Consider the following 6,308-nt stretch of genomic DNA (forward strand, 5'->3'; position numbering starts at 1 on the left):
TCTCATGACTTGAGGAAATTTATCTATTCTGAGAAACCCATAATTATTTATCCCTATAATAATTACTCATTTCTAATTTGAGAAACAGTCATTTGGAAGACAAGAGTCTCACTGCAGTGATTCATTTCTTTCTTTCATGGGGATTAAGTGCACCACTGGACCAAGTACAATGTGAGTTGCATCATTTTACACTACAAATGAGAGCAATATGAGATATTAAGGGATGGACATTTTCCAAGCTCTAACTCTGCTTTGTGTCAACAGCAGTATTAGCTTTAAGGGTGTTCTTTTCTTCTCCCTTTCTTTTCTTAAGTATCTCCAATTCTAATGCCATGTGCAATGCGCTCTCAGAAATGGAACCAGTACAGAGAACATGTGGTACAACCTCCTGTTTCTAATCCCACAGAGGACACATAAGGAGTGGTCCTTTGAGGTTGGCCTTTGTCCGAATTGTGGGAACAAGGCTTAAGGACAGGGACTGTCCCTAAGTGAAGAGGCTCAGGCCATCTGTGTGCATGAACACACACGCCACATGGTGACCAGGTAGAATCCAAACCCTCAACCGGCAGAGGCAAGGACAGCTTTATGAAAAGGGGAGTAAACTCCTACAACAGAAGTGGGTGTATCTGTGTGTGTAAAATTAGGCAAGAGAACGACTGGAAACTAGAAGAAAGATGTAGAGTAATACTACAGAGAGCAACCAAGAAAATATGAAGATGGAAATGTAAATACAAAGGTGCAGAATTAGTAGAAGACAAATGCCTTCAATGAAGGGTTTATCTCCCTAGAGCTCAAGGCACTTTGTAAACCCTTTTGGTTATTGGCAAGAAAACTTTGGGAGTTAAATGGACAGAATTATTATATTCCTTTGATAACCAATAGCAACTTGCATTAGGTCAGGAAGAAGAAATCTTTTGGTGGTGGTAGTGGTTGGATAGATGTTGAGATAAAGATTTTTGTCCTGGTCCTATCATTAGACAAGTCATCTGACCTCTCTGGGCCTCAGTTTTCCCATCTGTAAAATGGGTTAATGGATTCTAAAGTTCCTTCTGTTGTAGAGATATTCAACATAAAACTACTCTTTTTAAAGAGCATTTTGGACCTTTCTTCATATAAACGGGACTATTTACCCACTCTTCTGAGTCACTTTAAACCTCTGTGTATGATGACTGTAAAAGATTTCCATTTCTTTTAAAAAAAAAAGATTTCCATTTCTTTAAAAGAAAAAGATTTCCATTTCTTTTAAAAAAATGTCAGGCCTCTAAGGTAGATAGCTAGTGGGAAGCAGCCGCATGGCACAGGGAGATCAGCTCGGTGCTTTGTGACCGCCTGGAGGGGTGGGATGGGGAGGGTGGGAGGGAGGCAGCCGCAAGAGGGAAGAGATATGGGAACATATGTATACGTATAACTGATTCACTTTGTTATAAAGCAGAAACTAACACACCATTGTAACGCAATTATACCCCAATAAAGATGTTTAAAAAAAAAAAAAGTCAGGCCTCTATTTAAAAGACAAAACTTCTCAAAATGAAGTAAGCAGAAGTACTTACATTTGGGATTACAACTGGTATCATTGCTGTTATCTGATGCTTTATTTGTTTCTAAAATTTTGAACTTATACCTAACTCCTCTGCATTATTGTATTTCTTCCTACTCATTAAAGATAATTTGTTATCTCTTCTGGGATTACAGAAGGAAGGAGGGAAGGATGGAAGGAAGGAAGGAAGGAAGGGAGGGAGGGAGGAAAATTTTAGGCTATCTGTTACTGGCATTTTACACGCCATTGTTCTATCACTCAAGCTAGATCAGTAAAGTAAAGCAGATGACAGTGTTTCTTTTGGGGTCCGTGTGGGGATGAAGCTACTTTAGTCCAAAACGTAAACACACAGGCCTGTATATTTACTAACCTCTCTCTCCTTTCCTAAAGGCCTCATACAGGTCTACACTTCTTCATGCTTCCTCACCTCTAACTAACTCCTCACCCTACCTGCAAGCTGGCTTCTGATCCCGCCCTACGCTGAAACTGTCCTTGCCAATGGACTCACCTCATTTACTCTCTACAGAAATTAACACCACGTTTTCCTTCCTGAAAATTCTCTCCACCCTAAGATCTCATGACACCAATCGTTCCCGTTTTTTATTTCCTCTACTTCTTGGTCATCTATTAGAATTCCTCTTTGTCTGCCCTGCCCTTAAATATCTATGTTTACCGGGCTCGTGTTCTTGACCCTTTATTTTCCTTACATGCTCTTGCTGGGTAATTTCCCTCTCACAACTTTTATCTCAAGTCTAGGTCTCTTCTCTGAAGCCCCAGGCCAATGTTTCCAGCCGCCTTCCAGGATTCTCCACCCACAGGCATCTTACACGCAAACATTTAAAATCCAACTCTTTGGGCTTCCCTGGTGGCGCAGTGGTTGAGAGTCCGCCTGCCGATGCAGGGGACACGGGTTCGTGCCCCGGTCCGGGAAGATCCCACATGCCGCGGAGCGGCTGGGCCCGTGAGCCATGGCCGCTGAGCCTGTGCGTCCGGAGCCTGTGTTCCGCAACGGGAGAGGCCACAACAGTGAGAGGCCCGCATACCACACACACACACACAAAAAATCCAACTCTTTGTCTTCCATCCAAAGCTACTTCTCTTCCCATAACTTCTGTCTTGGTAAATGCCCCACCATCATCCAGCTTAATCTGGAAGCATCCTCTCATCCCTCACTTCTGATCAATTACCCAGCTCATCTGTTTCTGTTTCCATTATCAAAGTTCAGGACTTAGTCATTTCTTACTTGAATTACTGCAAAGGCCTATTCCAAACTTTTCTCTCTGTGATCAATTTTCCAATATGCAACCAGAAAGATTTTTCAAGAAAAAAAGATCTGACAGTGTCACCCCACCCTCTCCTTCCCAATGCTGGAAAGCTTTCTGTTCAACTTCATGCTAAAATCTGAACTCTTTGTCCTAATTTTCTAGTAGTTCTTTTCCTCCCTCTTATCTGTCTCTCCAATTTGTCTTCCAGCACACACCCTCTGTTCTGCCAACCTCTATTCACTGCAGTCTCATGAGCCAGCCATGCCCTTTCAAAAACTGTTTAACAAATATTCTTTACTGACTGCGGGGCATCTTCACCTGAGCTTGGCAGGGTGTATTGGGGTTGCCTACTTGTCCTGATGAAGAGGAGGCCTGGGTCTTACACCTCTCAGGCCAGTGCCCCCAGCAGTTCTGAATAAAGCAAAACTCAACACATGAGCGGAGATCTAGTTTTTAAATTTCACCTTGCTTGTAAAAGTTATTTCAGAATTGCTGTATGATTAAAGCATGCTTTATTTCCCCTTCTGCTCTCAGTTTTATTCAAATTTTTTTGATAGAAAGAAACAAAATTTGTGTTCATTCCCATGTCTGATTCCTAGCAGACATACTTAAATTCTCCTTCAAATGATCATCTACCATTTCTTCTAGAAGATCCAAACCAGTATTCGTGAATTGTTTAGACTTTTTTCTTTACTCTTCTGACCACAGTATAAAAACTTAGCTGCTTGCTATCAAACTAAGAGAAAGACAAATTATAAATTATCAAATACAATAAAAAGTCTGTGTGAAGATTTTCTTCCAAGAGAATTAATATTTAAAATTCTTCTGTCTTTCTTAGTAACTACATTGCTCCTTAATTTATTTTAAGGATAATGAACAAAACTTATCACATCTGATTGTTTCTGCTCACTTATTTGCCTGGTTCCCCCTTTCTCTGTGAGCTCCACAAGGGAGGGACCATGTCTATCTTTTCGACACCCTATCTATAGCACCAAGCCTTACCCCATAGTTGGCCCTAAAAAAACATTTCTTAATGAAAGTTGAAATATCTAGTTTTTGCTTTATCTTATAAAAGCCCAATTTTTACACACATAAAAGACAAAGTTAATCTGCCAGAGATGAGTGAAAATGTCACACAAGGTCACAAAAATTGTACTGGGCCAACTCTTTCTCATGAAATGCCAAAAAGTATTTTGTTTCCCTCAATATCATGTCATTCTAAGCTTGACTCTCATACGCAGCTTGTTGAAAGTTTTGCAATTCCAAGTAAGCTTTTGGTCAATCACAGCCAGTCCACTAAATGAATCTGGGATGAGTTTAGTACTGATTAAACTTGGCGAGTATCTCTACAGGAAGCAAGGCGCAACAAAGTGTATTTCTATTTCTAAGTCTGAGACAGGGAAGCAAAGACAAACTTTTCAAGAATCACTCCACCTATAAGAACACGAACATTGGGTTCAGAAGTATCCATTAACCCACATAGATTTTCAACAATAAATTTTCCCAGGATTCTAAGTTTTCCTTCTTCAGTTTCTTCATTAGTGATAATTCATCAGGAAATCATACCACATCAAAGGATGCCCATAATAGACTCAGTGTTCTCCATTTAGTGTCATTTAGGCAAGCCATTGTCTTTGCATTTATGGTTGTTAAGAAGAGAGTCTTTTTCAGTATGTGCCTCTGGTTAGGAGAGAATAGAATAAACCCCAAGTTACAAAAAGTGATGTTTTTGTTTTCTGATTCAGCACAAGGAAAGCCAGAATCTGTAAGACCCGTATTTCCCTGGTGGTGTACCCTAGAATCCAAGCCCTGATCTAGACACGGGTATTGCAAAAACAGAATGAGATATCCTGCTAAGGTAGCAATGCTCGGAATGATCAGGACTGATTCCATCTTGCTGGGAAATGTCTCTCAGTTTTGTAATAAAGCTGGAATGACTTCCCAACAAAGATGCTTTCAGTGAAGAAACGCTTGGACTTTCTTATTTTCCAAACGTGGGAAGAAAAGACATTGTTTGTAAAAACGAATCCAGTGAAAAGGGGGCTCTGTCAGTGATAAACATTTATGTTATTCTGTGTGTTTAATATGGGAAAAGAATACATTGAAAGTTGGCCAAACATGGTCAGTATTAATCTCTGCAGAGTTCCTGAATCTCGTGCTGACAATGTTCTCTAACTAACATTTTTCTCTTCTATTCCCAAATGGATTAACAGTAGGCAGACAGAGAGAAAAGGGAGGGCAAACTAAAATAGCATAAAGATCTGCACACTTACCGTGCAACTTATGTGATGCTGTCCCTTTTGTCTAATGCTGTTGTCTAAATTCTGTCTAATCTCAAGAGCCTACTCCTCTCCGACTTAACTAGATGTCACCTCCAGCACTTCATACTCTCAGAAACATACTCATATTCGGCCTTCCGTGACTGTCACACGTGTACTTAACACTTCTGAGCTCCACGGAGCCATCCTTAGTTATCTCTGCAGCAACCGGAATCATTCCTGATCAATGGGATCTAACTTTCTAGAGTAATTATCCCTTTAACTTTTAAAATGTGTAAGTATTTGATCATACTGTAACTGGTATAAATCACACTAAAGTGCTGTAAATAATGAAGTTGATGTTGAATATAGAAACATTTAGTAATATCTTTAATGTAAGGTGATTTACATATGGAGATAATTTACATGAAAATGGCACAGTTGTCTTTTTTTCTCTTTTTTACCTTGTTGGTCCCTAGCGTCTATAATAAGCACTTCTGCTGATGATCTTTCCTGCTACTGTGTACTGTTTAACTGTAACAGTCACTTTTATACATTGTGATTCTTATATAAGTTTAGTATCTTCCCCATAACATCTGGGTGGGGTTCCCCTTATTTCGAATCCCTCTGCTGTCACTCCCCTAGGTAATTATTCAAGCCTCATGTTTTATTTGGTTTGTTCTCTGCCTCCAAATACGTAAGGATGCCTGTCCTTTAATTCAGTGGTAAATATTTGGGTTTTAAGGAACTTCAGGCAAAAGACACTGGGGCCCTTGCAATGATAGAGGGGGAGGAGGGGGCTGCCTGATTATCCTTCTGAAACAGGAGACGCCAGTTAGTCGTTACAAAGAAAGAGAAATGGAAAGGATGCAAGAAAATGAATGCTGGATGTCCAGGATCTGATACAATAAGGGCTAAAATTATGAGAGTCTTGTTGGTGAAAGAAGTGTCATAATCCGTATGCCTTCAGCTATTAGACTTGCTGGAGTTCTAGCTGGAGAAGGGACTAAAGCACAGCTACGGGAGCAGGTACTGGGAGAAAGGGCCTGCCGGCTGTGGGGCCTGCCCCTAAGAAGAGTGGCCAGCAGATCCTAGGGCAGTGGCCATGGGGGAAACTCAGACCTGCTGCCAGGCTAGAACCAATGGCTGAAATTCACATTTAGTAATTAGGAAGGGCAGGACTGCAGGAATCTCTGGGTAGGAGCTGTGCTTATTTTCTAGCAGGTGATATAGTCAGATTCAAAATCT

Source organism: Globicephala melas, chromosome 14 (assembly GCF_963455315.2).
Source record: "Globicephala melas chromosome 14, mGloMel1.2, whole genome shotgun sequence".
NCBI lineage: Eukaryota > Metazoa > Chordata > Mammalia > Artiodactyla > Delphinidae > Globicephala > Globicephala melas.